The 10,755-nt window shown below is 46.8% G+C and overlaps 1 long non-coding RNA gene across 1 annotated transcript in view; it reads right to left on the reverse strand.

The window, feature by feature from the left end:
• LOC122231365 overlaps nucleotides 1–9,366 on the reverse strand; it is a 50,423-nt gene extending 41,057 nt beyond the window's left edge. The window contains exon 1 of the long non-coding RNA XR_006208570.1: nucleotides 8,530–9,366. This is a non-coding gene — a long non-coding RNA (uncharacterized LOC122231365). The remainder of the gene's footprint in view (nucleotides 1–8,529) is intronic.
• Between the last annotated feature and the right edge of the window lie 1,389 nt (nucleotides 9,367–10,755).

Raw genomic sequence — 10,755 nt, forward strand, 5'->3', positions numbered from 1 at the left:
CCAGCCTACGCTATGCATCACCTCCTTAGTGGCAGAAACATGTAGAAAAGTGCTAAACATGAGCATCTCTATCAGAGGGGACCTTTCACCACAACCCTAGCCCAGGACAAATCCTCTGCTCCTCCAGATATTTGATTACTGCATTTGTAACTAGCCTGGAGTCTCTGGAAGAAAACTGGCTTTGCTTTGATGTTTTTCCAGCTCTCTCCCTCTTGCTCCATTGGTTTCAGTCACTCTGCAAGGTCTTCAGACTTGTTTGTCTTCCCTTGCATTTTGGCTCAAAGTGTTTGTGCAGCAATACTCAGGATTCAGTTGGGATTTCTGAAAAACACAGTATCTGATATGCTATAGAAGACTGGGGCTGTCTAGCCCACTTCTAGGCAGAGCTTGAGATACTGAGCCATTTATTTTTAGCATTGTTATGGTCAGGGTTAAGTGGGCCCATCCAAACCCCCTTCTCCCCTTTGGGTCTCAGAGGTCGCTTCCCAGGATGCCTAGAGCCTTCAAGACAAGTGTAGTAAGCTTAAGGGGAGGGAGTTGAGCCCAGCCTCAAGTGCCACCCTCTCCTAAGCCTTTGCCATAGGAGCTCTACAGTTGTTCGATGATACAAGTAAACTTCTAGAGAAACTCTCAGTCCACATGAGGAAGTGGGCCACATGCTCCCACAAAGGATACAGACCACCAGTGTCAACTCAGGCAATGTCCACCCCAGAGCCCTACCTATTGGGGCTCTCAGAGTCTGACTTCCAGCCCCTTCCCTGAGGCTGCTTTCTATAATGAAAGCACCTCATACCTAGCAAGCCGGAATCAGAATGTTTGATCTTCCCCTCTATCTGTACACATTCATTAATATCACCACCAGTATCAGAAAGTCTTGAAGAAGTGGGAAGCTATCCAGATCCTGGTGGGCACAAGCTTTCCAAAACCCTACTGTTCGCTTGAAACTTCAAATGCCATCGTTGTCAACCCATCAGTTGTTTTCCTTGAACTGGCAGATTCCCTCTGTTCATTTTTAAATGTCTGCAAAATATCAAATCTGAATAATCATAGTTTTTCTATCAATATATCTCACAAGTAAAATGACATTCTAGGGAAAAAGTGGCTAGTTCAGCTTGCAACTCGGTCATATGAGTGCTTTTCCTAAAGACATCCTCTGTATTTCAGTATGCAGCAGAAGGGCTGTAGGGGGGCTCCACGCAGACCTAAAAAAGACATACATGTCTTGTCTCAAAAGCCAAGATTTAAAAAAACTAGTACTCTATTGCTTCATCAAATATACGCTTCAGTGAAACTGGATTTTTTAAAATGTCTGTGGTAGTGAAAAATATGGTGGAAAACCACTAGAACAGTTTGGTGGCATTGCCTTCATCTGTGCCAAGGCACCAGCAGTTTTGCCCACCATCATTTTCGCAGTGTCAACACTAAGAAAGGGGCAAATGAAATCTTAGTATTATCATGAAAAGAGTTTTAACCATACAGATAGCCTGAAGGAGTCTCAGACCCCAGGGGTCCTCAGACAATACCCTGAGTACTACTGGCCTAGAGCAAAACTGATCAGCTAGGGAATCAGATTCCCTCTCAGAAATTTTCTAAACCAAGAAACACTTAACCAACAAGGTGGCTCGTAGGGAAAAGTGAACTTGAGAAGGTAGCACCCTTAGATCAGAACCAGCAGGGCCCCGTCCTGGATTGGCCTCCCACCTCAGGGGAGGCTAGTACTTTCTCTCTGATGCCTAGTAGCATCAGACTAAGGAGACTATCAGTATCATCTAGAAGGGGCACCCCAAGCCTGGATGAGGACCTGCAAAGGCCCTGTTTTATTTCTTTCCTTTGGGGAGCTCACAGACCCTCTACCTCATATGTGGGATTAACCAGATTCCCTGAGAGCCCTGGGGCTCACAGCAATGTGGTTGTCACAGGCCCTCATAGGTGGGTCCTGATTCTAGGAGGGCAGCTTGGCAAGAGGATTGCTTCTGCTGGCCAATGCAAAGTATTTCTTTCAAGGGATTACACAAGGTCAGGAAACCAGGATGGTATTGTCACATTTCTTTTGGTGACACTCACTCATGTCAGACACAAGATGAATTCAGGACTTTGGGCTACCAAAGGTTCACTATCAATCTTTGGGCTCATGTATCAGGTGTTCATCCATGGTGCTCCCTTCAGTCTACAGCACCCAAGGACAGCGGAGACACCCATGCTCCCCCACCATCTGTAGTACTTCTGCTTTCTGTGGGCTCCATGCCACATGTCAGATGATCCTCTGGGGATGGTCAGACCATCTCCTCCAAGGGCTTTAGAGATCATGGTTCCACAATGCCAATAGGCCCTTATGATCAATGTCTTCTCTTGATTCTGATAGATGTGACGACATCATATTCTTCCAGGTTAGTCTTTAACTGTCTAAAACAAGGGACTTTCCTTCTTCCTCCACCTGTGTGTCCTTCATCTATCCTCCCTGCAGATGGCAGTGTATAGAGTACTACAGTGGAGTCAACATTGAAAGAAATCATATTCTAAAGTGTCCGAAAAAGTCAAAACAAGACTTAATTAGGAATGTCTTAAATTCACCTTCATTTTTTTTTTTAAGGATACTTTTGCTGGATATAAACTTCTTGGTTGACAGTCTTTTTATCAGAACTTTGAACATGTAATCCCACTTCCTCCTGGCCTCCATGGGTTCTCATGAGAAGTCAGCTGTTAACCTCGTGGAGGATCCTTTGTATTTTTATTTATTTATTCTTTTTTTTATTGGAGGATCCTTTGTAAATGATGAGTTACTTCTCTCTTGCTGCTTTCAAAATTCTCTGCCTTTGGCTTTTGTTATTTTGACTATAATGTGTCTTGGAGTGAATCTCTTTGAGTTTGTCTTCCTTGGAGTTTGTCAAGCTTTTATAGATTAGTATTCTAAATCAAATTTGTTAAGTTTTTAGCCATTATTCCTTCAGATTTTCTCTCTGTCCTTTTCTCGAACTCCTTTCCTTCTGGGACTCCCATTATTTATATGTTGGTAACTTGATGGTGTCCTACATGTCTGAGCTCTGAGTTGGGTCAAACAAAGGCAAGCCTTGAGAATGGCTCTCTTCCAGGGAGCATCCATACAACTCAAATAAAGCTCTTCTCTGAGTATAGGGTTTTTTGGAGAGTCCAAGCCCATTCTTCCCTTTTTGGCAGCTATTAAGCTGCTAATTTTCACATAAATCATAGTTGTGAGGCTGCTCATTTCCAAGGTTGCTGTGGAGCAAGGGAGAGGGGAATGGGAATAGAGCAAGCTAAAATACTATGAAAACATAATGTTCTTGCTGACATTTGGCCATTTCTTGAGTGAATGATCCTCAAATTGTTGTATATTGTGGTCAAATTCCAGCATTCTAGGAAAGTTGATTTTGACTATTTTTGCCAGTGTTCTCATGGCTTTAATGAAGAAGATTTTTGGAGGACCCTCTTCCACCATTGTTATAAGTGCTTTAAATTGTTTACATACACAAGGGCCCTGAACACCCTCCCAGTAGCCCTATCTGAAAGATTGTCAGTGAGGCAGAATTTGAGCTATGGCTCAAGCCAAAGTTATAAGGAAACAGAAACTACATAAGATGAGGAAGAGCAAGCAGAAGCTATAAACTGGATGGAAAAAAACCCAAAACATATTGGGGAAGCATATATTAGTTGGAAGAGAGCAGAGTTAAGAGCAGATGCCCAGAGTTGCTGAGTCACTTAGTGGCCAAACATTAGAGGAAATGCACACAAATTTCTGTGGCTGATATCCCTTCAGACACCTTGAAATCAGAACCGCCCATCTGTTCCTGCTCTTCCTGAGATCTGGTCTGCCTCTCTTGGGATCTTTAAAATAAAGTTCCTATAGAATGAAGTAATTCGAGAGAGTACCTGTTCCTTCGAACCAAAAGAGGCAAATAAAACAGGCAGACAGAGAGAAAGGAAGGAAATTCCGGGCTCAGAACTCAGCATATGTGATGGCACAGCCAAGTCATAAAACAGCCTGGAATGTTTGAAAAGATGAAAATGAGAGCCAGAAAAGAGGAAAAGGCTGAGAAGCAGGAGAAAAGAAACAGTCAGGAGGACAAGGATTGCATTTTGTGGTGGTTAAAGTTGATGCTAAAGGAACCTGGAAAATGTCTGCTACAGTTTCCATGAGGAGAGGGCAGTGCACAGCTTTATATCTTGGATTTCCAGGAGTATTCCAGGGTTTGATTCTCCCTAAGTTGGGTTAACACCCAGAGAATCCAGACCAAAAAGGGCCTGTCCTTTCAAGCAGAAATTCTCAAAACGTGCTGCCAGGACCAGCAGCATCAGCACCACGCAGGAATTTTCTAGAAATACAAGTTCTCAAGCCCCACCCTAATCCTACAGAATCAGAAACTCTGGTGGTGGGGCCTAACAGTCTGCATTTAACAATCCCTCCAGGTGATTTGGATACATGCTAAAGAACTACAGGTCTGTGAGCTGAGAGAGGTCTATGGACCCAGGAAAGAGAAGCCCAAGTAGAATTAGAGAAACACATGTACACGGAACTCGATGAAGAGAAACATTCACGCTTCATGAGCCCTGCATGTGGCCAGGACTGAGGAGGCCTCACTTCTGGTCACAGGAATCTGCATCCCCATCACTGGTTTGGGGTGGAAATGTGGAGGAAGGAGATAGAGGGGAGTATTGCATGTGCTAAGGGCAGTAAACTTGAGCCACTTCAGTGACTGGAGGAATCCAGAATATCCTAGATCCAGACTTATCTTAGCATTATTTTAGGTTCCCACTTTAGTTTTCCAGCTGATTAGAGCTACACTGTGCTGACTTCAACATAAACTCAATATTGTAGAAGTAGAAGAGTGATCGTCCTCCCCCAGGTTATGTCTCTTATCCCCTTAATCTGGGACTAGAATGTTCAGGACTGACTTGGTCAATTCTGAGATGGTTCTACCTCTACTCCTACCTCAATGGTAGGCCTTGGTGCAAAGCCAGCTCATTCCTCAGCCTTCAGCAGCTTTGACCACAGGGTTTATTGATCCTCAACATTAGAATCAATAAGAGAACTTTCAAAAAAATTTTAAGTCTGACCCTGAGCCTGGGAGCAACTGAATCAGAATTTCTGGAATGGGTTGGTATTTTTAGGGTGATTGCCACGGCAACTCTAACACACATCCAGTGTGGAGAACCAGTGATGACTGCAGTTTCCTTGTGAATCCCATCCTCCTGCCCCATAGAAGGAGCACCCTGGGGTGCTGGGAATCTCAAAGGGTCAAGAGATGGAGTGAGGGAAGAAGGTGGACCTGCATTCTGCTAGAGGGTGTGTGTGCCCAACCCAGGGGTTCCGACACCATCCTGAGGACGCTGGACAGCTGCAGACAGACCTGAGATGGCACCGTGTACGTCTGGAAAAGTCACAGTGTGGTGGTGATGCAGTGGGAGGACCAGGTGTGGAGGACTGGAGCCGAAAGCCTGAGGGGAGATGCTGAGAGTGTGAAGGAAGGGGCCACGAAGGAGGAGGAAGAGGAAGATGATGTGAAGGAGGCCGGGATCACGGAACTCTGCGGATTGATGAGGGAGGATCAGGGATAACCCTGGGTTTCTGGCTTAGGCACTGGCTGCAGGATGATTCCATTCACTGAGCTGGGTATAGGGGCTGCCCTAGCTGCCTGGCACCCAACCCAGGGGTGATTAGTGGCCCCCTGAGAGCCCAATAAAGCAGGTGGCCGGGAGTCTGGGCTCTGGATTGGTTGGTCTGCATATGGAAGGTGCCCTTGGAGGGGAGTCCTTTACTCTCCATAAGAATTAGCGAGCCCTGGGAGGGCCAGTCCCTCCAGAGTCACTGAAGCCTAAGGCATCAAAGCATCAGAAAATAAAAAGGTATGATTAGCACAAGTGCCAATTCATGTAGCCTGCTCCCATGTGCCTTGCACACAGCAGATGTTCAGTGGATGCTCACAGAAGAGACAAAGAAGCAGCACAGGAGAAGCATTTCTGTCTCTGAAGGCACCCAAGGTGGGTGTGGGAGGGCCTGATCGGATGGTGTCCTATCCCTGACAGGCAGTGAGGAACAGGCCTGAGAGACAGGTGGCAGGAGAGGGATGTTCTAAGGATGCATGAGGGCTCTTCAGAGCAGGAAGTGTTTGAAGAGAGGGGCAATGTCAGCGGGGTCCTGCGAGGAGGACAGAAATGGGACAGCTGGGGAGCCAGGGCCCCAAAACCACCCGGCCTCCATTGCAGGGCTAAGCCGATCCCCACAGACCTTCCCGGAAGTGCCCTCTCGCATTTACCAGCACTGCCCTCCTGCTCCCACCCAAGTCTTAAAGGACCTGAAGCGCCTGGGGTTCTGGCAGGAGCCACCATCCTCATCCCAGGTAACGACTCCAGGCCTGCCCTCCCCTCCGGCCTGGGCATCTTCCACCCTTCCCTGGACTTGGCTGGCTACCCAGGCCTCGAATCAAAAGATGACTTACTTCCTTTCTGGTGCCAGCACAAAAGAAAGTTTTGCCTTTAGATGGATTTTCCCCCCATTCTGCCCCACAGTGACCAGACCCCGAGAGGAATTATAAATGACTTCTTGGCTGAACAGTGACATCTTCATCCGTTCAAGCCCAGAATGTTTGGAGATCAGTGCTATGCCAGAGATCCCCAGGGGTACATAATGGGGAAGAGGAGAGTGAACTCACTGGATACTTCAGTGCTGATTGTTCTGTCACCAAATGTGTCCTTGACCATGACGACAGCTTCTGCGTACTTGCTTTCATCTATCTCACAACCCACCAAGGGGAAGGGGAGAATATTATTTCTGTCGTACCCAAGTTGGACACTGAGGCTCAAAAAAGTCAAATAACTTGCCCAAGGGCAAAAGCTGAGAGCCTGTGAGTCCCATGGGGAACATTTTGGCTCGAGCCCTGCCGGGAGACACCATGGCGGCCACTCCTGGGCGCCACTGAAAGCGGTGAGTTTCTTGTCTTTTGCTCAGGAGGCAGGGCTAGTGCAAAGACCACAGATTTTTGGAACCCAAAAAAATGTGTAGTTGAACTCCATCCCCACCTTCTCCAGGTGTGTGAACTTGTGTGTGTTAACATAGCTGAGCCTCAGTTTCGTTTACACAAAGAACAGGCTACCTCCTCAAAGCAGTTTTGTACAGATTCTGTGAACCAAGGTACTTAGCACGGCTCAGTACTTGATACAAAGGCAGTGTCCCACAAGCAACGGTTCCCTCCCTGCTCTTTTCAGCCAGGAGCAGTGGTTTGGCCACGTGGAAAGAGACCACACGCTCATTCTCAGAGCTGTGGTTGCATTGGAACCAGCTCCCTGCTCACGGAGAGACCTGAGCTCGGTGTGATCCCCAGGAGTTGACACCCTGAGGTTTGTGGGCTGTGAGCAGGGCTGTGAGATCTCTGAGCACGGTGCTCAGACTAACCCGGGGGTGGGGACAGCCCACGGATACCTGAGCAGAGGCCCTCGAAGGCCAGGTGGCAATCATGGCTTGTGTTCACTTGGCTGCACGGTGCCACCAGGAGCCCGGGGAGGCTGAACTTCCCGGTGGCCATTCCACAAGGTCAAGCAGCTTCCCTGAACCTCTCTATACCCCTCCCCAGGCCTTCTGCTCTGCACACTCCAAGAACTCATTAAATCCTTCCTTGATGGTATATCCATTCCCTGGTGCTCACACCACAGATTACAAGCTCTCCCAACAGGAGATTCCTTTTGTTGATGCTGAAATAAACTCTTTCCAACTTCAACTTTGAGATCCGGCAAACAGGTCAGAGGCCACCCTGACCATGACCTGACTCTAGAGGGTGCTGCTCCTGCCCATCCGTGCAGCCCTGACTGATGTGCCTTCACTTACTCAGTCTGCTCAGCTCAGCATTTATTCTGGAGAAAAAGCCATCCTGGCCTCTTGGGACCTTCTTTTAATAGACTGGTTTTGCGATGGCTGATCCCACCCTGCTGTTTCCTATCAATTTAGCTGCTTTGCCAGCTTACTCTCATTACAGTCTCCTCTTAAGCTTTTCAACCTCCTACATTCAGTGCAGGCTTAACTGGCTGCTTCTCTTCACTCGGAAGGACCAATGCCAGAAAAGGGTGGATCTGAGGCAGACCTGGGAGCCGGGAACACAGGTCACCCCAAGCCTCAGCTTCCCACCACCCTCTCTGTACTGGGTCTGTCCCACCCTCTTGGTACCTTGGATCCTGCAGTTGACAGAGAAACAGAGGCTGTGTGGCTCACAGACCCCCTAGGGTTATTTCCTGACTTCATGATACCTGATGCTTCATAATAGCATCATGAATCCAGACCATGGAGGGCCCAAGCCCACCTCCAAAGAATACTTTTCCAAAAAGTTCACACGTGTGTGAAGTCCCTTTCCCCACCTACACTGCCCATTGCACAATTTCCACTGAAAGCCCATCCTCAACATCAGCAGAAGAACCTACGTGCTATGACCAGCACTGAGGATATTCCTGGGGAAAATTAAGGGACAAATGCAATGCTCATTCCAATGAAAAGATATGTGACCTCAGAGGTCTAATGTAAATTCTTACCTTGAAGAGGCACAAGACAGCATAGTGATTAGGTACGCAGGCTCCAGACTATGGATTCAAATCCCAGCTCTGTCACTTCCTAGCTGTGTGATCTTGGGCAAGACGCTTAACCTCTTTGTGCCTCAATTTCCTCGTCTTTAAAATGGAGAAAATAAGAGCAATCATCTCATAGGACTGCTGCAAAGGTTAACAGTGTTGGTACATATAAACTGCATAAAACAGTGTGCAGCACATAGCAGGTGTTCAGTAAAAGGATTTGTTATCAGTTTCCTCTTGGAGGGTAGAGGGGGGTGCTTTTGTACTTGGTGAGTTCCCTGAGCATACACAGGTAGAAGTTTGCAAACGAATATAAGGTCTCTCGATATCCTGATGTTTGGCTTGGGTTCTCCCAACTCCCACAAATCATAGGTCACAAAGGTACCAAGATTATAGAAGTGCCACACGCTGTCTATAGGGAAGATGAACCCAATGTAGCTACCCCACTGCACTGCTCCTGCCAGTTTTGAGAGAAGTCCCCATCAACATCCAACTGAAGAAGCATGTATTAACGTAACCCTAACTGTCCAACTTCGGCCATGGCAGGACCAACACAAACAAACCACATAATACCCTTCACTCATGTCTTCACCTTCTGCAAGTCGCATGGGGTTCTCAAATATTTGATTTACATTTCATTTAAAACATATTTTAGCCATCTAGACCATTACGAAAATGTGTAACATGCCCAATTTTGGTACTTGGAGACCACCACCCCATTAACTTAGGATACGAGATTAACTCATTTTTATACAGACCTCTGAATGAAGTTTTCCTCTTTTAATTAAAGCATGCCCTGAGACTAAAAGTCAAGCTGTGCAAACCCCATTGCTATTAGCAACGACTTAACTGTGTTAAGTCAGGATTCCTTGGTGCAATGCAACTGAAACCAAAATCTGGAATTAAGGTGGGTCGTGAAATGAATATAACTCTGTAATTTGATGCATGGTTCCTGACTTCAACTGCTGATGCTCATCAAAATGGCATCACTGTTCACACTGACTGATTTTATCCTACATAGGTATCGGCAATGTGGAATTATAAAATGAATGCATGCTAATAAAACACTGCTTTGTCTCAAATATTTAAAGGCTCCAAATAAAGATTTTATCTTTAAAAGGAGTTTGAGACCCTACACTAATGGTTATATTAGTATGCCGCAGTTCCCCTCAAAGCCCACCTGCATATCTCCTCCAGGGTAATCTCTCCATTATACATGACTGTGACTCTCTCCTGCTTTAACGGTCTCAGAAGCTCCCCCCACACTTCTCATTAGACAAAGGAGGACTTCTTGGCTTGGCTGCCACTTATTCACAGGTGTCAGACCCTGTTCTAGGTCCACAATCACGAAACTACTTGCTTCCCAGGAAATGTCAGGTGTTTCATGCTGTTCCCTTGGTCCCAAATGGCCTTGTTCTCTCTTCCCCTCCCGGCCATATCCACGCCCCTGCCCTAGCTCATTGCTGACATTCATCAGTCAAGGCCCAGCTCAAGCAGTCTCCTTACCCAGCCACATACCTTATTCACGCTCCGGAATGAAGCACCTTGCACCTGGCCCTTATTGAAATGATTGGTGCACATCTCTAATCTCCCCCACATGATTATGAGTTTCTGCTGAAATAGTGAGATACTTATCTCCACATTCTGGTACATGACAAGCATTCAATAAAAATGAAGGAAATGAGTATGGAGGGGAAAGGGAGGGAAGGAGGAAAGAGGAGACAGGAAAAGGGAGGACAGAGGGAGGGAGGAAGGGATGGTCAGACGTTAGCAGGACAGATTGGGGAGGACCCGATCCTCCACAGTGATCATCCTCACAGAACTAAACACGGCTTCTCATGCCACACTGCTCACCTCCTAGGAACATAAAAGACCTTCCAGATTAAGCTATGGCTGGACTACCTATGTGACTACTCTGTTACTTGCTCTTTCAAGATACTAGTACCTTTGGTGCAATTTCAGTTTCATGACAATAAAAGTAATGAGACAGAATCACTCCTCCTATACAGACAAGGAAACTGAGACCCAGACAGGTAAAGTGATAGGCCAGGGTTAGAACCCAGGATTCCACAGAGAGCCTGATCTGATCCCTCTAAGGGCCCCAGTTTACCTCCCATTGTGTGCTTGCACGTATGTGTACGGGAGCACAGACAATTTGGCAAGGCACTGTGGGGGCTGGGGGCTTAGTCT

Source organism: Panthera tigris, chromosome D1 (assembly GCF_018350195.1).
Source record: "Panthera tigris isolate Pti1 chromosome D1, P.tigris_Pti1_mat1.1, whole genome shotgun sequence".
NCBI lineage: Eukaryota > Metazoa > Chordata > Mammalia > Carnivora > Felidae > Panthera > Panthera tigris.